This window comes from Felis catus, chromosome C2 (assembly GCF_018350175.1).
Source record: "Felis catus isolate Fca126 chromosome C2, F.catus_Fca126_mat1.0, whole genome shotgun sequence".
Lineage (NCBI taxonomy): Eukaryota > Metazoa > Chordata > Mammalia > Carnivora > Felidae > Felis > Felis catus.
Genome location: NC_058376.1, coordinates 43,411,224 through 43,435,261, shown reverse-complemented (window position 1 = coordinate 43,435,261; position 24,038 = coordinate 43,411,224). Strand labels below are relative to the sequence as shown.

General features: G+C 34.3%; 1 long non-coding RNA gene across 3 annotated transcripts in view; it reads right to left on the bottom strand.

Annotated features, from left to right (window-relative positions):
* Positions 1–24,038, bottom strand: part of LOC102899323 — a 98,800-nt gene that overhangs the window by 5,315 nt on the left and 69,447 nt on the right. For 2 of the 3 annotated variants that reach the window (XR_441112.4, XR_006584978.1), the window contains exons 1-2: positions 15,585–15,671; positions 592–665 (exon numbers count right to left, since the gene is read on the bottom strand). This is a non-coding gene — a long non-coding RNA (uncharacterized LOC102899323). Of the gene's footprint in view, positions 1–591; positions 668–15,584; positions 15,672–24,038 lie in introns of those variants that run through there. The other variant, XR_006584979.1, reaches the window with a different exon arrangement.

The following is a 24,038-nucleotide window of genomic DNA, read 5'->3' as shown; positions in this document are numbered from 1 at the left end:
CTCACAATTTGTGGGTTCGAGCCCCGTGTCAGGTTCTGTGCTGACAGCTCAGAGCCTGGAGCCTGTTTCAGATTCTGTGTCTTCCTCTCTTTCTGCTCCTCCCTCACCCATGTTCTGTCCCTCTGTCTCAAAAGTAAACATTTAAAAAAACAAAAATAAAAATAAAATAACAGAGTTAAATACCAATATTTCGTGCCTTATATTTTAAGCCAAACAGAAGTATTTTCCTCAGTGATTTTCTTTGGTACCTGACTTGATTATAAATTCATAGCATTTTAATATTTTATTATGACCCTGTATAAAGGAGTATTTTGAAATATGTATATTTCTCCAAACTCATAGCTTCTAGTCTTCTTCCTAGAATGAAGTCTCATTGTATCTGTATAATAGTATTTTAAATTACTGATTTGAGAAAGAATCACAAGGATTGTGCAAGGGAGAATCTTTGTAAGAAAAATAATTAGACAGATTTCCACCTGTTTTTAATTTACATGCAAAATGTAAGTTTCACAATTAGTTCCAAATGGGGAGATTCACTCTGGAGAGTCTGTCTCTTGACCTCCTTCCTCCCACACAAACCCATCTTCTTACCTCTATCCAGGCAGGTGTAAGAGGCAACAACAATGTAGACAAGAATGTTGGTACCAGAGATTCAAGTCGGTCCCCTCTGAAATATGAAATACGTTACAACATAGACATCCTCTTATTAGCAAGAGTAATTAACCATAATCTTTTGCTCATACCCCATTTCCTCTGGCAACTGTGGCATGCTTTGCTGACACTGCAGTAAACTTCCCGCTCACTAGTAGCAAATTTTGATCTCTATGTTTCTGTAGATAACAAGACTCTGCACACAAGGATCAGCGATTACAACCCTTTACATTCCTTTTGTGCCAGGGGCTTTATTGTGCTCTTGCTTCTTTTTATTCCTCTCGATCACCTGTAGCAGCTTCTGCCCATTTAGATTAATTCTTTAGGTCAGGGAATCTGTTCTGCACTACTGACTTAGTGTGCTTTAATAAAAACATGCTGATGGCAAACTGATATTTCTGAGATTACCTTGATCACAGAATTAAGATTTATTTTCAATAATATGTTTTTATTTCACAATTATTAGCAGGGGATTTATACTTGAATTTATAGCATAATTTTTTAAAAAAATTTTTTAATGTTTTTATTTACTTTTGAGACAGAGAGAGGCAGAGCATGAGCAAGGGAGGGGCAGAGAGAGAGGGAGACACAGACTCCAAAGCAGGCTCCAGACTCTGAGCTGTCAGCACAGAGCCTGATGAGGGGCTCGAACTCACAGACCCTGAGATCATGACCTGAGCCAAACAAAGTCGGACGCTTAACCGACTGAGCCACCCAGGCGCCCCTATCATAATTTTTAACTGTTAAAGGTTATGTTTTAAAATGATAGCAAATGCATTATGAACACAAAACCCTGCTGAAATATCTAATGTCACGGAAAGTTATCTTAAATGAAAATATAACAGGATTTTGTCTAAACATACTAATATTTTGTAAAGGGAACTTTTGTGTTTGTATCACATTTTTGAATCCGTCTTCAGTAGAGAATTAAATATGAATACATGAAAATATGAATGATCGCACGCATTTAAAACTATAATTCTCCTTTTTCACAAAGCTAATAATTTTGCAGGTGTATAAAACTAAAAGCAAAAGGGTAAAGGAAGAAAACAGATTTGGGAGACATACAATTTATCATTTAAAAAATCAAATTGAAGAAGAAAAGTACTGGGTAACACAAAACAGAAAACGTGAATTTATATCACTAGACCTGCTTTCTTCCAAATACCTTTCTATCTCTTTCACTAAGGAAATAAATAATCTGTCACTCGACTTAGAATGTGGAAAGACTGATGTAGAATTTTATGTAAATAAGGAGTCAGACTTCTACACGTTTAGAGAAGAGCGGTTTAAATTCAAGTTGTGGAAAATTCCACAGGCTGTGTAAGCTCTCCAATTGGAGGACTCCGGAGAAGCATGTCTGAGTCTGAGAGCCAAAAGCAAGTACCATTTCAGTCTCCGCCTCCCCACGGAATAGTGGAACACCATCAGGCAGAAGGAAAGGCAGCTGCCACATGGTCACGTGGCGGTCCCAAGTGCCTGGAGAAGGGGACCAGGGCCCCTTCTGTTATCAGACCAAAGGACAAAAAAAAAAAAAAAATCACAGTCCTTTCTCGGGTGGAAAAAATATCCTCAGAAAACTGAGGATTTAGGGTAGGGACAGAGAGACAGATTCAGATTATCTGAAGAAACGGTTATGAGCCTGGTCCATGACACTAACTTCTTTTACAAATACGCTAAAAACACACAGTGTAGTCTCTGCCTTTGTGAACCTTGTATTTGAGAGAGAAGGTAAATCCACATGAAACAGGTCTTCAATTTCTAAAACGGACAATAGAAGAAAATTATACGTACATACATTCATATATATATAATGTGAAATATAAATGTAATCCGCCTTTAGCTTAAATGCTTCTTGGTGTTCAGATTTCACCGACTTGAAGCTCAGATTCCACCTGCTTGAAGCATATTGACAACGCTTTAGAAAAAGAAAACTTTATTTCCCGATTTTTTTTGAGAAAATTACTAATCAGAAAGTGCAAAACGTGTAATGACATACTTTGCTTTTATTATTGAGCAATTAAACCAAACACATTCCTGTTAATCAATCAGGTGAGCACGAAGGAGGTGCTCTCAGCAAGATCCTCTTTTCAGTCCTTCATCAGTTACTGCAAATGGGAGGCTACTAGGATTGCAGCACTCTGTGTGTGCAGAAAAGGGCTCTCCCACTGTGCTTTTGTGTGGCTTCCCTTCCAAAGGATGAAAAAAAGAAATATTACCCTCTATGCTATAATATTGCTCTCGGTGTTTGGCGCTGTGCAGGCTTTCAGATTCCTGAACTAGAAAGGGATGTTTTATTAAGAACAGAAAATAAAAACTGGCTTTCAGTGTTGTCTAAAGTGAAATGTGGGATTATTGACTTAAGGAGAAAAAGAATGATTCAATGGTAATGGCCAAACTATGACTCAGAAATTAGATCAAATACTATTTTCAAATACTAACGACATTCAAACAAAATTTGCACTGTGATATAAAACAATGTAACTATTGTTATAACAAGTGGAAAAGAACAATTTCTCCTTGTTAAGCTTTTGTTCTACATTAGTATTTCCCAAAATAACAGTATTAGAGGTACTGATTTCAGAGCATTGCAAAAGTCCTCACAGAAAGAAAGAGTGGAAGGTAGAGGTAGGAAGGGAGAAAGGCAAAAAGAGAAAAAAAGAAAACGAGAGAGAAAAGGAAAGAAGTAACTAATTGAGAAACAGAAATATTAATATTGTAGAGTCACACAATGTAGCCTATGAAATTAGAGTTTTCTATCAAATAAGACAAAATTTACATTACCTTCGATACTAATGTAAATGAGTATGCTTGAGGCTCAAATATTTTTGTATACATATATATTTTATTTTTGCTTTGGTTACTGCCTAGTAAACTTTTAGGAGGCCCGTGATTTCATCTCTCTAGATTCATCATACTCTGCTCTGGAGTTTCGACACTGGTAAATATGCACAGAACACTCATTGTCGTTTTACTGCTAAGAATCTCACTCCAGACAAAGCAGAACTATTCTCCCTTAATGTGTTTTGCAACCTATTGTCTGTGCCCAAACCCCCTCCATGTTATAGCCTTTTAACATGGAGGGCCTAAACTTTTGGAAAAAAATTATCAAGTGTTCACATGCCTCTTTTTTAAATTCTATATCTCATACTTTTACCTGTACCCTGTTTAAATGGAAAAAGAAAAATACGAGGACAAAAAGTTTACCATATGTCTTAGTCTGTCAAGGCCGCTATAACAAGATAGCACAAGTTGGGTAGTTTGTAAATGATAGAAATTTATTTCTCACAGTTCTGGAGGCTGTAAGTCCAAGATCAGGGTATCAGTATGGTTCCGTGAGAGTCCTAGATTGCAGACTCCTGTACCCTCACATGGAGTAAGGGGAGCAGGAGCTCTCTGGGCCCTCTTTTATAAGAGCACTAATTCCCTTTTTGAGGGCTCTGCTCTCATAACCTCTCAAAGACCCCACCTTCTAATTTTTAGAATGCTATCATCATACCTACATCATCTATCTTAGAGCATCTTTGTCCTGTAGAGTAGATGCCTGTGAACTAGTTTGACAATTGGTTCCAAAATTTCTTGCTTTATCAAATCTGAAATTGACCCCTAAGATTCTTTACCAATTACTTCTATCATCTCACACCACTCTACATTCTCTCATATATCTAATCCTAAAAAGTTTGTTCCAGCCCCTCAAAAACAAATACAACATCTCTCCCTTTCTTTCTTTTTTCCTTCTTTCTTTCTTTCTTTCTTTCTTTCTTTCTTTCTTTCTTTCTTTCTTTCTTTCTTTCTTTCTTTCTTTCTTTCTCTTTTTCTTTCTTTCCTTTCTTTCCTTTCTTGCTTTCTTTTCTTTCTTTCTTTCTTTCTTTCTTTCTTTCTTTCTTTCTTTCTTTCTTTTTTATTTTCTTTCTTTCTTTGTATTTTCTTTCTTTCTTTCTCTCTCTCTCTCTCTCCCTCTCTCTCTCCTCTCTCCTCTCTCCTCTCTCTTGCATGCATTATTATATGCCAGTAACTCAGACTGTTCTTATATTCTAATACTTAGAACAATACCTGGTATGGAGTAGGCTTTCAATAAATCTTTATTTATGAAAGGAATGAATGACTGTATGAGTGAACAAATGAATGTCAAACATGAAATTGGGGCCTGTTATAACACAGGCTATCCACTGTGGCAACTTTTGGATCAGAATAGGAAGAGAAAGATATAGTCAGTAGTCTTAGGAAAATTTGAGATGTGAATAGGATGAATCTGCTGATCATGAAGGCACTTTCATATTTTGAAATCTGGAAATGTAACTAGATGGTCTTATCTGAGAACCCTACACTTAATTTGAAAAGACTGGAGGCAGGTGTACTATAAGGTATAGTGTCTGGGAAGAATCATACTAGGATGATAGGATTAGATAGGAAGGGAGGATGAGAGGTAAGTTGGTATTTGCTTGTCCATTTGTGTATTTTCAATCTGTGATGCTACAACATTAAAAGTCAGATGCTACAGAATATGGGCCATTTATCTCATAATAAAGACTTTACTTCTGGGTTTTCAATGGCTGGTCTTAAAACATCACTGGTCCTGAATACAGGGTAAGCCATGATTCTTACATTAATTGCCATCTCCTATCCTTGACCATTAAACATGCCAAACATTCAGACTCCTGAAATTTTTTACCTGATGATCAAAAGTGATGATTACTTTGGATGATACTTTTGCTGTTATCACAATGTGTGAACTAAAGTAGACGCTCAAAACATACGAATACCCTTTTCCTAGTGGATATAAATTAATCTTCACTTGCCTCAAAATTTACCACTATTTGTATAGTCTCTACAATAGGATAAAATAAAGTAGAACAAAAAGAAATTTAAATATTGTACAGTAACATTTTTGACTTAATCTTATAGCCTCCCTGTGGCTTCTGAATACACAAGATTGAAAGAAGTCTAAAATATGAATTTTTAAAATATTCTTTGAGATAACCTGAAAGAAACAACAAATAGCGATAGCTGACTTTACCAATGCAGGGCTATAAAGATCACCTTCTTTTATCCTATCCATTGTATGCAGAATAAAGAACACATTTATTATGTAAAGGTCTGGCTTCGTGAATGGATGGACTAGGTGATATGAGTTAAGGGATTCTGTGACAGGTCAATGCCTACCAAATATTGTGTTCAAGTCCTGATGCTATCCATGGGATCCTGTAAGTTCCCTTCCATGAGAGTTTCCCATAAAACATAAATACTCATAGGAATTTTTATAATAATAATAATACTTATTGCTTGTAGTGCAAACAATGATGACTGACGACATGGCTAACACCTTTATAATGTTTACTATGTGCTAGGCACTGTCGTAAGCACTTTGCATATATGAATTCACTTAATCATGGCAATAAATAGGAGGAGATACTATTAAATTCCCAATTTTACAGACACAAAAGCTGGAATACCGAGATGTTAAGTTGTCCAAGGTCACACACCTAATATTAAAAAAGCCAGCACATATTATATAAAATCTCTCTGTGGTGTCAGGGACCACTCAGAATTACATTTCCCCCAAGGAAAGGAACACAATGGACTACACTAAAAATATATAAGGTGTCTAGGTGACGAAGTATATATACATTAAGATGGGAGATAGGAAGTAAAAATAAAAATGGTGTATCACTGATGAGAAGAACTAAAATAACTCAAGAAAGGAAGAAAGTTTTAATGACGTTTCAGCTACTCTAGGGTTTTTAACTACAGCTTTAATTTTAAATGTTTTTTTTTTTTTTGGATTGCATTTATAGAAAATGCTGTTTGTTGAAAATCTCCTTCTACTCATCAACCAAAAATGAAATGTCAGTGCCTTTATTCTTCCTTATTTATATTTAAAACTCAAATCTCCAATTTCCAATAAGGTGTTTATTATGTATGTTGATTAAAATGCCTGCTAATGAGTAAATACACTTCTTACTTAACAAGTAAGCAAATATTGTTGCTATTGCTTCTGATGATCTTGCTAATTTGTGTCAGGAATCCCCCTGACAAGCTTTCATTCTCTGCCCTGCTAAAGTACATTCAACTACAAAATCTCTCCAAAATACCAGTCAATATTTCCTGGATAGTTCTTCCCAGCGGCACCCATTGAGAAGTGATTCTAAAAGGAAATTCAGGCCAAGGTCAAACTGGCTGTTCTTCTAAAATCAGTTTTTACCTTGGGCTCCTCATTTGGAAGAGATTTACAATGACTTACCCCTCATAAATTCATTCATTTTCTTTCCATTTTTATGGTCAAATCAGGTGGCAATATAAAAAGGGTCAAAGACATTTTAGAAATTGACTGATGAGTTTCAAATAATAATAGCTAACACACATAGATCAGTTAACCACATTTCAGGTATTAACTTTATTATAAAAGGTAGGTACTATTATTATTGCCTCTTTTGTGAATGAAGAGCCTGGACTCTAAAAAAGTTAAGACACTCAGGCACATTGCCTGGTTGGTCAGTAGCAGAGCTGGAGTTCTAACCCAGATAGTCTGAGGCAGAATCCACATCCCTCACTTCTTCTACACTATGGAGATGAATAGTTGTGTACAATTATTTAAAAGGGATCAAAAGAGCTATGTCAAGGTCTTTGGAAATTAAAGAATTTAGTAATGCTTTGCAATAAGTCTCCATTTCAACCCTCTTGGTATTGGTAAATATGTCATATCAGGATAAAATAACAATGCAAAGTGTGGAAAACAACTGGATAAAAAACTGATGACACATCAAGTTTTGTTGTTGTTCCTAGCAACTACCAGTATTTATAACCACCACTGCAACCAAATATAGACTATATCCACAATGCCACAGTTTCTTTATGACCCCTTCCAGTCAATATCCGCCTCTCATACGAAACCATTGCTTTGATTTCTAGTACTAACAGATTAGTTTTACCTGTTCCTGAATTTCATATAAAAATATACCATATAGTACTTATTGTCTTGTGTCTGGCTTCTTTTACCTAGTATAATATTTTTGAGTATCATTGTGTTTCTTGTATGTTAGTATTTCTTCCTTTTTTTCCCCTACTTTTTCTTCTCTTTTTTCTTTTCCCTTTCTTTTCATTGCTGAGTAGTATCCCATTACATGAATATACTACATTCTGTTTTCCTAGTTCTTGAGTATGGGCATGCAAGCTTGGCCAATCACACCTTCTCTCCTACGACATAAAATTCTCTTGAGCTAACACAAAGATACTGTCAAAATAGAGCGATTATTCACAGAGGCAGCACTGAGAGAGTCCAGGGGTAGCAAGAATCCAGTGATAGTGACAGTGGTTGGAGTGGATCCTGAACACAAAATTTCAGTTGTGTGATCTTAACTACAATTCTTGCTAACAAGTTTTCATTAGTCCTGGTCCATTTTTCTAGACCACTCCAGTTATCCATGACTTCTCAGAGCTTCTTGCTATCCTTCCAATTAAAATTAAGTTTCTGCTTAATTATCAGTACTGCTTTCTATTGCTTGCCACCAAGAACTTTTATTGGCCAACTCATTTCCTTCAGACCTCAAGATTACCATCTGAGGTAACAAAAGTTTAAAAGCTCTGATCATAGCAATAGAAGTAGTTATTGACAGAGTGGCTAAAATGCCTTGTCCCTGGATCAATGATTGCTCTTAATTCTGAAAGGTATCAAAGTCCAGGAACATGAATTTTCTTATGTATTTATTTACGCATTCATTCATTCATCGAAAAAGTAAATAAGAACAAAACTGATATAGCAAAATGTTCACTGCATGTTTTAGGATAAATGCTAATGTACATAGGCTCATAGTATGTAAAAGACATGTGTGAACATTTTTGTACATATACCGAGGTGCTGCATTACAAAATTGAAACAGTATTTGTATAGAATATATATATTTTAAGTTTATTTATTTATTTTGAGAGAGAGGAGGAGGAGAGTGGGGACGGAGCAGAGAGAGAGGGGGAGAGAGAGAATCTCAAAAGGTTCTGCCCTGACAGCGTGAACATGAGACAGAATCTCAAGCAGGATCTGCACTGTTAGTGCAGAGCCTGATGTGGGGCTTGAACCCACGAATGGCGAGATCATGACCTGAACCAAATACTACACTCAGATGCTTAACAACTGAGTCACCCAAACACACTGAGATAATTTTTAAAAAAATCATATTATTAGGGATTTTTTTTCATATTAAATATAAATTGCTTTAAACTAAGGAAAAAATAAGTTTTATAAAACTAAGTCAATGCCACAATCCAATTGCAATTTTGTTCTCTGTCTGGAGTAAAGAAGAAGCTTCAGGGGCACCTGAGTGTCTCAGTTGGTAAAGCATCCGATTTTGGCTCAGGTCATGATCTCGCAGTTCGTGAGTTTGAGCCCCGCATCAGGCTCTGTGCTGACAGCTCAGGGCCTGGAGCCTGCTTTGGATTCTGACTCCCTCTCTGTTTGCCCTTCCTCTGCTTGTGCTCTGTCTCTATCTCTCAAAAATAAATGAATGTTGAAAGAAGAAGAAGAAGAAGAAGAAGAAGAAGAAGAAGAAGAAGAAGAAGAAGAAGAAGAAAGAAGAAAAAGAAGCAGCTTCAGAGAGAAGGAAATGTTGTCATTCTTCCTGGAACCTGGAAGAAGGTACAGTGAAGATACATGTTTTCAGGGAACAGCGTGTGGCTAGAGTATTAGAGGAGTTGAAAGAAGTGGAAAAACCGAAGATTGGGAAAGAAAATTAGCACGTTATACCTTAGAAAGATCACTGTCTAATCTTCTATTCCAATCATCCAAAATGAAATTTCAGCTTGGTTCAAAGCTGCTTTAAGAAATCTTGAATGATGACTATATTGATCTTGCTTTTAATAAAGCAAGGGCAGCTTTTGACAGATAATAGTTTCTAGAGAGAATTTTCTTGATTTCAATGAGTTTTATTTTGACAGTTAACTTCTATTAATGACAATTGGTATTGAATACATGTTTCTTTTAAAATAAATTTATTGAACTGTAAAAAGTCATTGAGGTAAGTTATTAATGTAAGAACAATGTTGAATAACAGAATAGGTGGGTCTGATACAGAGATTTGGTAAAGTAACAAAGGCATTGTGTTATTAGTTGAGGTTTGGGAAGTTTAACATAAAGTAAAGTTTGAGGTTTTGAATCGAAGACTTACTTTCCCAAATGTATCTATGCAATTCAGTTCCTTTAAGTGAGGTCATATATTTTAAATAAGTTTTTAGTTTTTTCCTTCATAATCATAATTATGATTGAAGATGTGTGGCGTAGTGGAAAGAGAAGCAGCCATGGACTCAAGGTTTCTATTCTCTCCGAGTATTTCTGGATATTTATCAAGCTTACTTCTGCCATCCACCATAAGACCGCCAATAAGTCCCTCAACAGCTTAGAATTTCTTCCTCCCTTCAGACGTTCCTTTTTCTTCAAAAGGATCCCCTTACAAGCATATTGATAAATGAAGTCACCGGATCTATCATTAATTTCAAGTCCATGCTCTGATTTTAACACAGATCCTGTGATGGAGGAGATGGAGTGGTCAGAAACAAGAATAAAGGGCTTTTCTTCTCCATTTCCTCCATTCCTTCTCACCTGAACAGTTTGCTATTTATACATTTCAAAGATCCTATTCGATGGAAGCACACTGGAATTAAATTTGAAAGCTTCGAATTAGATTTTTCCAAAAATCTTAGCCAATTAAAAAAAAAGGATATATTCAATTAAAAAAAAAAAAGAAAGAAAAGGATATATTCAATTGATTCCATGTCCTTGTTCATACTATTTTCAACTATTCAAAGAAAATATATCTGCTTTATGGGTAAAATTAAAATAATGTATTATAAAATTTGAATGATCGCAACCCATGTAATGTTAAAATGTGTGGTTTACTTTAGACAAGAAGGTTCTACAGATCGTCATATAGCTGTTTCTCTTGTGGATATCACAATTTATTCCTGGGAAAGCATTGCAGAGCTGCTGCCTAATTAAATAAACTTTTCAGTACAATCAGAGACAGATGCGTATAGTTCTTACCAAAAGGTTGTTTTTCTCAATATTTCATATAACACACACACACACACACACACACACACACACAATCACACTCAAAAGTCTCACCATCAGAAAAATGGAGCAATTGAAACACATTCAGATTCATTTTACAGTGTTTTTTTTTTTAATAAAATGTAGTTTGGCATATCTGCAGATTAAATCTATTTAAACTCAATAGGGCACTTATCTCTTTCTTTCCCTGAGGCGATACTGTAGGATACTGAGTAGAGTAGCATACAGCAATTACAGTCACATTAGAACGACAAAATTTAGCTTCTAAAAGGGTTAGAGGACGCGGGTATGAAGGAGAAAAAGATTTTAAAACTCAGAGACACACAATGCAAAGCCATTAACCATTCATTCCCGCACACAGGAGAATTTAAAGATGCATTAAAGAATCTGGGTGTAGATTTTGCTATCATTTACGGCAAGTGTTTAGGGAAAGGGTAAGATTTTGATTTTGATGTAACAATCACATGAATGATAAGACTTTTCAGATATGGAAATGCATCTTTTATGTAATGTAACTGTTTAATAAAGGCTTCAAATGTTTTTTAATAGACTTTGTTTAAAAACATTTTTTTAATGTTTATTTATTTCTGAGAGAGAGACAGAGTGCAAGCGGGCGGGGGCAGAGAGACAGGAACACACCGAATTTGAAGCAGGCTCCAGGCTGTCAGCTGTCAGCACAGAGCCTGATGTGGGGCTCGAACTCACAAACCGTGAAATCATGACCTGAATGGAAGTTGTACACGTAACCCGCTGAGCTACCCAGGCTCCCCTAGACTTTATTTTTAAGTCGTTTCAAAATTACAGACAAAATCAGAAGATGGTACAAAGAACTCACATATATTTCTTCACTGAGTTTCCCTGTAATCACTATCTTACATTAGGATGGAATGTTTGTTGCATTTAGTAACCAATATTGATACAGTACTGCTACATACTTTACTCAGATTTCCTTAGTTTTTATCTAGTCTTTTTTCTGTTCCGGACTACAACATTACATTTACTTGTTATGTTTCCGTGGGTTTTTCATGCCTGTGAGTTTCTCAGAATTTATTTCTGCATGTGATTTTATAGGACTTTGCAGGATTCCTTCTATTGAAATTTCTTTGATGTTTTTCTCATAATCAAACTGAGGTTATGATTTACTGGGGAGAAGACTATAGCTGTTAACGTGTCATTTTTTCACATCGTATCAAGGGTACATTACATACTATCAGTATGAGTTATCATTGTTGATGTTGACCTTGATTACTTGGTTGGGATAGTGTTTGCCAGGTTTCTCCACTCTACTGCAAAGTCACCTTTTCCTCCCATGTCTCCATATTGTACTCTTTGAAAAAAGAGTCACCACACACAGCTCACACTTAAAGAGGGTGAAGTATTCACATAAATTACATGGAATTATCCTATAAGAGAGGATCATGTTTTCCAGTTATTTGTTGACAAAAAGGATTTATTTATATCATATGAAATTCTTACACTTTGGGTTATAACCCAAGAGTACTTTATTGTTTAAATTGTTCCAGTTTTGGCAATTGGGAGTTCCAATTGGCTCCTGGATATAATCCCATGCATGTAGGTATTTTATTATTATTATTTTTGAACATTTCTGTTATTTCTGGCAACGCAAGATGCTCCAAGTCCATTTTGTATAATTTATGCTCCATATGTCCATTCTATATTCCTAAAATCAGACGTTTCTCCAAGAAGCTCTGACTCCTTGTTTTGTTTTGTTTTTTAGATAATAGTACTCAAAACCAAGATATGTGCATTTGTGTCCACACTGCGACTGGAGTGTTGATATTTCCAAGCTCTTTTAGCTTACGTAGCAAGAAAATATACACTACTCTATATGTATATACACGGAACTATAATTTATATTCAAATATGTATATATGTACCTATTAAGCTGTAAGTTTATACTGTCTCCACCTATAATTCATTACCTATGAATCGTTCTAGCCTCCTCCCCTTCCTTATCTGCAAACTGTCAGAAACCTGGCTCACAATCTACCATCCATTACTCAGTTGCTCATTTCCAGTATGTACACACAGCAGCATCAGAATTAACCTGCGGATTCAATAAACCGTGTTTTCAACCATAGTACAAAGCTTATCTGCCATCCTTTGCCTTTAATCTCACCGTGTGCACTCATTTCCAAAGTTTCTCTAAAGCTGCATCTTTCCGTCCATCCCCTTTAGTGAAAGTGTTTCATGCATTTGTGATACAGTTGGCTTGTTTTGTCACATTCTGCACTCCATCCGGTGATCTCCCATCTCTTAAATGATTTTTAACAAATTTACACATAGTAGGGCATATATTGTAAAGTCCTATGGGTTTTGATATATGCATATCATGTACCCACCATCCAATATCGTATAATAAAGTTCCATCACCTAGAAATCCCCTGTGCTTCACGTCGTCACCCTCCTTCCCTTCTCCAGAGCCTCCAGAGACCATAATTTTGTAGTGTCTCGATAGTTTTGCCTTTTCAGAATGTGATATGATGGGAATCATACAGTACATAGACTTTTAAGACTGGCTTTTAAATTTTGAAATATGTATTTAGGTACATCTGTGTCTTCATGGCTTGGTAGTTCATATTTTTCATCATTGAATAATATGCTGTAGAATAGATATATCACACTATATTTCTTCATTCTCCTGTTGATGAATATTCTTGTTGCTTTTAATTATGTTGTTTAAGAGTAAAGATTCCGTACACATTCTTGTACAGGTGTTGTGTGGATATAAGTTTTCAAATTATTTAAGTGAATACCTGGGAATATAATTACAAGACTTATGATAAGACTTTCTTTACTTTTGTAAAAAATTACATACTGTATTCCAAAGTGGCTGGGCCATTTTGCACTCCCGCCAATACTGAGCTAATTTTCTCCAGCAACTGGTATTGTTAGTATGATAGGCAGAATAATTGTTCTCAGTCTATGTGAGAGAAGGCTCTTATGAAATCTTTTACAATAAAGAGTAGGCCTTTGTTAAGGAAAACATTCTGACTGTATTTCACAAAGGTTATTGTTTCCATCTTTGTGCCTCTGATTTTTCTTGGTTCTTTACCTTGAAAACCTGGTGGGGTTCCTGTAAGTAAACTCATGAGAGTGTGAGGGCTCCCTAAGACAGACTGGGGTCTCTAGAAATTTCTCACTTTCTTGTTAGTCCACAATCCTCATCACTGAAGTATTCCTGTCAGTATGTGACTTCAGTGGCTGTTGGTCCACAGCAGCTGATCTCAGCTCTGATTTTTTTTTTTTTCTGTGTCTGTCTCTCCAGAGTCCTAGGCAGTGGTTTGCATCGACTTCAGTTCTCTAATGGGTGGAGAAAGATTGTCAAAGCCTGAGTTTGTTCAGCTTTTATTTAGTAAAGATGGAGATGACTGCTTCCAATCTCCTTAACATGTAGAAGCTAGAACTGAAGTTGGTTTCCAGTGATATTTTTTGTGTGAATTTGCTAATCATCTGTGGTCACTCTGGTACGCTGAATTATTTTTTTTCTCACAGAATCTCATATCTTCTACTAAATCTTGCCACCGTTACAAACACGTGAAGTCATGAATCTTCCCGCACATCTTCAATTCATTTTCAGTGTAAAGTGCCAGGAGTTATGCACTCAGTCACTTGATACTCTTGTGCCTCAGTTCCCTAATCTCTAAAAGGTAATCACTACAGGGTACCTCTAGAATGCTGTGCTAGATTGTCCACAAATTCCCATTGTTAATATTCTAGGTAAAGTTGTGTATAAAAATAAAGTTTTGAAGATGGAATCACAATTTGAAGCAATGGCTCTCAAAGGAGTTAATAAAAGCAGCATCAGCTTTATCTGGGAACTTTCTAGAAATGCAAGTACTTAAGGCCCACCCAAGACATAAGAAATTAGAGAGTGCAGGTGGGACCCAGGATCTGTGTTTCAACAAGCCGTTCAGGTGATTTGGACACAATCTACATTTGAGAACCATTGCTTTAAGATAGTGTATGCTTTTACACAATCCCATTCTGAATATTTGCTAAGTTAAATAATCATAATTAATTTATATGTATTGTTTCTATCTGTTTAAGCTTTTATGTATTGGTTTTCAAAACAACATTTTTAAGTGTACTTATAAATATGACCTCTTGTGTACGAGTACCTCATAATAGTGTAATTTAGTTTTTTGACAAGTCTGGGATTATAGATATGTGATCACTTAGTATGTCTACAGATTCAGCTGGGAGCAATGTCATTATAAATGGAAGTGAAGCTGTAATGTTACAGGGTTTCATGAGCAGGATTTTTAAAACAAATTTGTAGTAAATGCTTAGAATTTGAACTTCCACGTTGACACAAGTGAATGCAAATGAGAATAAATTACCAGCTATGACTACTTTATGCTACGAGATTTTATAATGTGAACAAAACTGAAACTTTGTTCCTAATAGGCTTAAGGGCTTTGCTCACTCTTTCTTTCTCTTTCTTTCTTTCTTTCTTTCTTTCTTTCTTTCTTTCTTTCTCTCTCTCTCTCTCTCTCTCTCTCTCTCTTTCTTTCTTTTTCTTTCTTTCTGTAAGGTAAACATTTGGATGATACTTTCTTTGACCACAAATCATCCCATATTTTCCCTTTCTGTACCTACTTGCTTTGAATATGCATAATATGTGATATACATCAACATTTATGTCAAGACTACATTATTTTCTCAGGTGATCAAGCTTTAAAAGCATAACACAAATGCTTTCTGTAGAGCTAAACCGGGTGAGGCTCAGTATAAGATAAATGGTTTGTAATCTGTGAACAAATAGTTTTTTTGATGAGATTAGAAGTGTTCTCTACAAATTTAGGTAGATGTTGAAAAAGATGAAGAAGTTGGGATTTTCCACAAAACTTACCACTATATCTCCCTCAGAACACAACCATTTGTAGGGGCACCTGGATGGCTCAATAGGTTAAGCATCTGACTTCAACTCAGGTCATGATGTCACAGTTCATGGGTTTGAGCCCCGTGTCAAGGGCTCTGTGCTGACAGCTCGGAACTTGGAGCTTGCTTCAGATTCTGTGTCTCTCTCTCTGCCTTTCCCTGCTTGTGCTCTCTGTCTCTCTCTCAAAAGTAAAATAAACATTAATTTTTTTTTAAAAAAAGAAAACAACTAATTTGTAAAATATATTTTAATCAAATCCATCTTCTCCTCTATGTGTAGACCAATGATTTCCTATATAAAATCTTTGTATAGGAAGGAAATAATGATTAAGACTGTGTGTTCTGTTTCATCCAAAGAACACCTGAAACAGAACTGATTGTGATGTTTATTAAATATACAGATTTCAGAATTAGACCAATGAAATAAAAATGAGAGAATCTGGAACCCAAACATTGGCTCAGAAACCTAGAGGAGCTCTGGTTTCTGTTAAGAAGTAAGGTCACTTTTAAAATCTCTTCAAAACACTCAGAATTGTTATTGGTCCTTGGTAGTTAATACTGCTTGTTTACTGTAGTAAAGGTAACATCTCCTTAATGGACCAATTTATTAAAGTTCTACTAGTACAAATGAGACGTGTTGTTAGATTCACTGTAATGATGTCCAAATATAGAATTTAAATATTAAAATTCTGAAAATGTTAATCTGCTACATGGTTAGCAGGTAAAGCATTAAATAGAGTGTACCAGTAATGTTTTCACAATACTGGTTCTCCTTTCCAAAGACATACAATATATTGGGGAATATTTTTTTTAAATACAATTTGAAATAACTATGATTATTTCATTTTAGACTATCAGAAAACAATACATCTAAATTGGGAAGCGGTGACATGAAAAGTAATCATGGGTTTTCAAGCCTTCTGTTTCTTTTCTTTGTGTTCTAAGGGAAACCAAAGTATATTTAAGACTGACTTCCTTTGTGATCTTTTCATCTTGTGCTATAGGGATGGTTTCAGGTAGCTATGGTAGCTAAATTGAGAGGCACTGTTTGCTTTTAGGACCCCATTGATTTTTCCACATCTGTTTTATGTGTCACAATGACTAAAGCAATACTTTGTTAGCAAAAGAGTGAATTAAGAACCACAGTAAAATTTACAGTAAAAAAAGGTTGACCTGAAAAGAAAAGGCTGGTTATATTCATATCAATACTCAGAACAATTCCTAGACTATATTGGGAGTTCAACAAATACTGTTGACTGAAAATATATATCAAAATTAATTAATCAAAATTACTAATTATGTACTTAGGTTTTTCACACTCGGGTTAATTTAATAATAATATAAATATTTGAAAATAAATTGTGTTTGAATAAATTTATATAAAATTTTAATGGTAAATATTCAACTGTATCAACCCCAAATTCATTTTTACGTGTATATTTAAAAAATTATTTTCCTGCTTACATATTTGCAAGTATAAAACAGAATTTTAGTTGAGCTAGATCACAATTCTAAAATGAAAATTATGTAAATCAAAATGACATCTTAAGCTTATGAAAATTTAATGAAATCTTTTTGAATGATTTTATACAAATAAAAGGGTAACTGTTGGCAATATAAAGAGTTACTACTTTTCAGGAAAGTAACACTCAAGCTTTATATAGACAAATTTAAGAGTAACGTGAGGTAACACTGCCGTACATCCTATAGTTGTTAGGTACAGTTTTGGTGTACTACATTAATGCATATTCCAGAACCACTCAAAACATAAAGAAAGCGAGAAAATGGGTACCTCACATGACTGAGAAATTGTGCCAGCTATATAGCTATCTGAGAGGAAAACTTTGACAAATTAATGTATTTGTAATTCTCTAACTTAAAAGATTCTACTAAGTATACACATTTTTTATTTGTCAATCATACCTCAATAAGGCTGAAAAAATAAAATATAATGTAATACCTCAAACTTATTTTCGGGGAATAAAAGAAAGATTCCCTGTCCAAATCCTCCCTGCAGCTTGAAGCATTTTCTGTTTCATTGGAAGCACTACCCACAATATCCCAAGACTTTTAGATACAGTCAACTTCCCTTTCAAAGATATAAGGAAAGTGACGTAGAGATTTTTCTTGGATCTGAAGTGTTGTCAGTCACCATGAAGCTGATTAAGATAGAAGTGGTATGGTGATTAGGTTAAGTATTACTGTGCTCAAATATAAATTTGTGTATTAACATACATTTTAGCCAATTTCACATGAAATCTTTCTTGTCATTAATGTTTTCTTTTGGTTTTGGTGAAAATAGAATGTAACATTGTTTAGAATTGTTCACAAATAATATCACTTCCTCTGATGTAAGAGGATTGCTTATCCACACCTTGGAGTTAGTCAAGACCAGGTGACTTGCTGTGGCCAATAGAATAAAAACAGAATTCACATGTAACTTTCAAGTGCAAGTATACAATTCTTCAACTCCCTCTTTATTACCATGGGGACTGGTATTCCAGATGGTGGAAGCCACATCCCCTAAATTTTTGATCCAGATGGAATGAGGGCAAAGGCCTCAGCCAAGTCACAATGGACATGCAGTGTAAATGATCAATCAGTCCTACTGTTTTCAGCCCCTTCATCTCAACCGAGCCTATTTTGTTTAAAATACAGGAAGTTTTCTAGTAGTCTAGTCATTTGAGTTTTGCTTCATTGAAAAGTTTCTATGAATACTTAAGATGTGATCATGTACTTACTGTCATTGTATTATGATCCTGCCAAATAAAACAGGATTTAAATCATGTCATATTTGCAAATATACCTATCAATTGTTTTCAACAAAGATTTTGTTTTATTAAATTTAGGAAAGCATATAACAAGTGTTCATACCTATAGGGTTCCAGGTTACCTTAGTTTTTATGTGTGTTTGTATATGCATATTTGTTTTCCCAAACAGCCAAATTTTCTGTTTGGTAAATTCCAATAAGTTAACATACAATGGAATATCAGTTTCAGGTGTAGAATTTAGAGATTCATCACTTGCAAACACCATCCAGTGTAAAGAGCCAAATTTTTAAAAGCAGAATTTATTTGTATTTCCATGGGACACATTAAGTTATGATCATTTTCTCACATGTCAAAATGCTTCTGGAAGCAATTTTAACTCATCAGATTATGACCTCTTAAAGTGATAGTAATAACCATAATGAAGAATGAAATGAAACACGGAAATAACTGTATGCTGCAATCTAAATCGATATCAGGATCCTGTATGCATTCTAGACCACAGATAATCAATCTAATGAGAATCCCCACGAATTCCTGTCATTCGGGAAGTTTACGGATGGACATTCTTTAATAGCAATAAAAAATGTGTCTTAGAAATCCATTTACTACTTTTACTGATAAGATATAACAAGAATAATTGTGTTAATGCTTAACAGCTCTGCCTTTAGAATAATCTGTTTCCATAGTTGGGGAAGGCATGCACCACACAGATCCAGATTTGAATCCAAGTTCTGCCAATATACTTGCCCAGTAGTCTGAGACCCATTAAGAAACTTCTTGAGTCATAGTATCTTATTTGAAAATGGAAATTTAATTGTAGTGTGTCCTATAACCGATTCATATACCTAGCATGAATATCAATGAGACAATGCACATAAAATATTTAGTACTTAAACCAATCACACAATACATAATAGCTAATATTAGTTTTGGTAATTGTAGTAATAAGAGTAACTATTGATGATGATGCAACCACAAAGATAAAATGTTTTCATTATTTAAAAAGATAAATAAAAATGATATATAATCAAAAACACTTAAATATTTAAATAACTTACAGGAGTGTATCTCTAACCACTTATCTGAGGTACTTTATGTGTATATGGACATTTAGAAAACTATCTAGGTTAAAATTTGTTGAAAATGATATGACAAGAAATAAAATTATGAAAGTGCTAACAAAAAATCTTAGAAGTTATTCCAAAAATCCCATTGTATTCTCTGTGATCAAAAGTTAATATGTAAAAAAACAAAACAAAACAAAGTTAATATGTATATTTTACTTCTAGATGTTGCTTTCCTTCCACATTGGCCAAATAGAAACCTAAAACAAGTCTTAAGCTACAGAATGAGTTTCCTAATTCCAAGTTGGTATTAAGACAGTCTTTTAGAAACTTATGATGAAATTTTGTCATGGTGGTACTGTTCCATAAGATCAATTTTCCTTTTTGCAAGGAATGCAATCTAATTCATAATCAAATATTTATTGAGAAACTACTTTTTCCCCCAAGTTTTTCAGCATGAATATTTCTTAGCCATCAAGTTGAATTTTGTTTTTATTTTTCTTCTTCAGCTTAAAAGAAATAATCACCAATATACAAAAGACTCCACTACAAATGCTCTTGAACACACACACAGATACACACACACACACAACTTTTGTAGTTAACTACATTACACTTTTCATAATACCAAAATAGGTACTTTCTCCAAATATCTTTTGTTTGCACTGACATATTAATTCTTCTATATCAAAAAATTTACATGAAATGTCAGTTTACAGATCTGGTGATCTTTCAGGGTTCATATTTTGAGAAAAAACAAAAGCTTCCAAAGCATCTTCCAAAGAAATTGCAAATATAAAATTAAATGGATGGTAGTTGACTCCTTAATACTTTACAGGTTTTCAGAACTTTCCATGCGATCTTTGTTTATGTACCTACATGAATGTGTATGTGTGTGTGTGTCTTAATTTATGGCACAGCAGGCAAAAGAGACAGGACAAAGATTTAAAAAAACATTTACAATCTAAAAAATAACAAGTCATTTGTCAGTTTAAAATGTGTGCCCTGGAGCCAAAAAAGTTTGAGTTTAGCATCTTAATCTGTTTGACAATATCTAGTAGCACTTTACTGACACGTCTCTTTATAATTTTTATTCTCTCGTATAATATAAGATACTTGACAATACATAAATATTTGACAATAAAAACTGAGTACATTTTAATGAGAACTATTTTAAAATTCAAGGAGGTTTTAGCAGCAATTATTTAAATGAATTATTCTACTTCATATGTTCTTAAAAGTCACTTTATTCAACAATTCACCACCTCTGTAGACTGATCTCACTTAATTGATGTAGTTCAGGATTTTTTTCTTGAGTTTGAGATATTAGAGATAGTTGTATACCATTCTCTGATGATTTAAAAATTCCATGTTTTCATAAAGATTATCTTTCACATTTTCTAGATACTTGGTTATTAGAGGAGTGGATATTGACAGACATAAAGAAACTGGAAAGTTCATTACTTCTGCTGGGCACCATGTATAGCCACAAACGGTATAAAGGTCAGACAGATTTTACCACATAATTGGAATCGACCTTAGAGATACATAGACATCTATACCATTCCTTCTGGCCTCCTTTGCTCACCTGGTCTCTGGACTCTTTATGTATAGTCTTACATTGAATGGTTCTTGATTGTTCTTTATGACTGAATAACTCCTTAGGAATCAACTTTCTACCTTTTATGTGTACACAAATATGATGAAATTTTAACTCCTCCACAGCTTTGAGGTCAAGTAACGTGCTCCAGTTTGTTAGGAAACTAAATATCAGAATTTGTAACACTGTCATCCCCCTTTCTTTAGACTTGTCCCACTAACAAAACTAGATTTATTTGTTACAATTGTAGTGCTTCCCTACCCCCTACCCAATGTAAGGTAATCCATTAGAAAAGATAAGAAACATTTGAGGTCTTGGATATGTAAGGAAACAAATTAATAACCACTAGCATGATTAGATTTTCCCCACTTTTGTTAAAAAGTGTTTTTTCCACTTAAGTTAGTTCATAGCCTCATCATAACAGCAATCCAAAAAGTTTAGATGGGTGGCTTAGTCGGTTAAGCATCCGACTCTTGATTTCAGCTTAGATCATGATCTCATAGCTTCATGAGTTTGAGCCCCACGTCAGGCTCTGTGAGCTGGAAGCTAGGAGCCTGCTTGGGATTCTCTCTCTCTGTCCCTCTGTCTATGCCCCTCCCTCATGTGCTCTGTCTCTTCTCTCTCAAATAAATAATTTTAAAAAAACAACTAAAAGTTAGGAATCATATTGAACAATTTATTCTTTCCACTCATATTCAATCAGTTAACATTTATTCTATCTCAGAATTTCTTGCAATTGTCCTACCCCTGTTCAATCCCGCTCCCAGTTCCTTAGTTCAGATCTTTTACTATTTCTCATCTATAGTCTTTAATGACTCTTACTCTGTTCCCCACTACCCATAGGAAATCAATACTCTCATACATATTTTAGTCTGATGCCAGAGTTATTTGTCTCAAAGGAAAATTAAAAACGTATCAACTCTCTGCAAAAACATGTTGATCCTCAGATTTCTATGTACTAAATAAAATATAAAATTTAAATCCTGACATACAATACTATTTACTAGTCAACCTTACACATGCTTTGAGTTACACCTTCTTCCATGTCTGGATGTCCCTATGTTCTATTCCTTTTAATCTTGCTGTGCCTGACACATTTTTTAAGGCCTTTGAGCAATTCCCTGGGAATAGCATGCTTAGCCTGGTTAAATCTTAGTCATTCTTCAAAAACCAGCTTAAATATGAATCCCCTAATCTCTGCCTCTTCTTTTGTAGCTCTATAGTAATTTTATACTTATATCTCATATTTTAATAGTTTATTTTCACAACTGTATCTTCCACCAGGTCATAGTCTCATCAAGGACAGAGACTGTGTTATGTTATTCCATATCCTTGGCCCCAAATAAGTTTTTGTGAAAAAAAAAAAAAAGTATTTACCATTTGCGTAATTATGGGTCCAGTTTATAGCAAGAAATTATATTAAACATTCTGCCCCACTCTTCCCACTATATGCATTTACCATAAATTCATATTCTAGTTTTGAGTCTAAAAGTCAGCATAATTAAATTAATTTTAGAGCTAATATTTAAATGTTGAGATTTCTAATTCAGGAGGTAAGTGTAAGCTTATGAAATCTGAAAGGGTTCAGTGCCTATTCTCGTGTGTTTTCCCATCACAACTAATTTAAATGTAATAAAAACGTCTGCATGGTTGTTTACAAGCAACTGGGGGCTTGAATTCCTTCATCCAGTGCCACTAGAGACTCTAGATAAAGTACTAGAATAAACAATTTAATGAATAAATAATTAACACACAATTAAAAAGTTATTAAAACAGACTGGCATTAGCTATCTGTGTATTGAAGGTCTCATAGGTCTCCTGTAGGTTAGCACTTAATACGTCTACCTCAATTATTAATCGTGCTTAATGGCATTTTTAGTCTTAAGTAAGAGAATTTTTATATTATTATTTCTCCTAAGATCAAAAGGTATATAAAGCCATACAATCTAAAGTGCCCAATTTTTGTGTATGGATTTTTAGGACAATATAGCTGAATTATGTTTGTGTTTAATTTTAAAAACAACTTCTAGATGAAACATGACCAATCATCACAAGTGCAATATTCTCATAAAACAATTTGCAGTTGGCCCTTGAGTAACGAGCTTACTGCCCCAGAAATTCTGGAATGTAGTGAGCAAATTAAATGATTTATAAGGCTAGCCACTTAATTTTTTTAAGTAACTTCTTAATAAAATAGTTTATAGAGTCTTCTCTCATAACTGTGCTATGCTACGGTCACAAGCATAGGGATATCCCAAGTACTTGTCCAGATTCCAACACTTGCTTCTTTAATCACTGTGATACTCTCCTTAAAGTTAGTTTTAGACTTTCCAAGGCCCTAAAAGAAATGATGCAGGTATAACTATTTAGATGTTCCATACTTTCATTCGCTTAAAGGACTATTATGATTCAGAGAATTCTGAAATGCTCCATGAATCACCTGATATATCCCAAGGAATATAACATTTTTTTTCTTAAACAATAAATGCAAATTTCAAACCCTTGGGGTCAATTGCTAGGGAAATTTGCTATTTAATTTTCTTAATAAAATGTATGTACTTCTAAAAACAAAATATATATATATATATATATATATATATATATATACTCCCATAAACCTATTTATACACACACATGCACATGCACACTTGTGAAATGAAATGTTACAACACGGTTGGGAAACACTCGCAGTTGTGAAATAAAACATTGCTCCATTTTATCATCACATTAAGCACAAAATAAGACACTGTGAATATTATCAAAACTTCAACTGGCACTTTGATATCATTCCTTCAATTTTTTCATTGTCATAAGTATAAATGTAAAACACGAGCCTACGAAAATCCTTCAGGAAATTAACAAATAATTTTTAACCAATGTTTTATTATGTATAGCAATAATGCCAAAGTATGTCTCTTTTAACATTCAATTATATTGTAGCAAATGATTCATTGTACATATATTTATAATAGTCATTAAAAATCAGTAA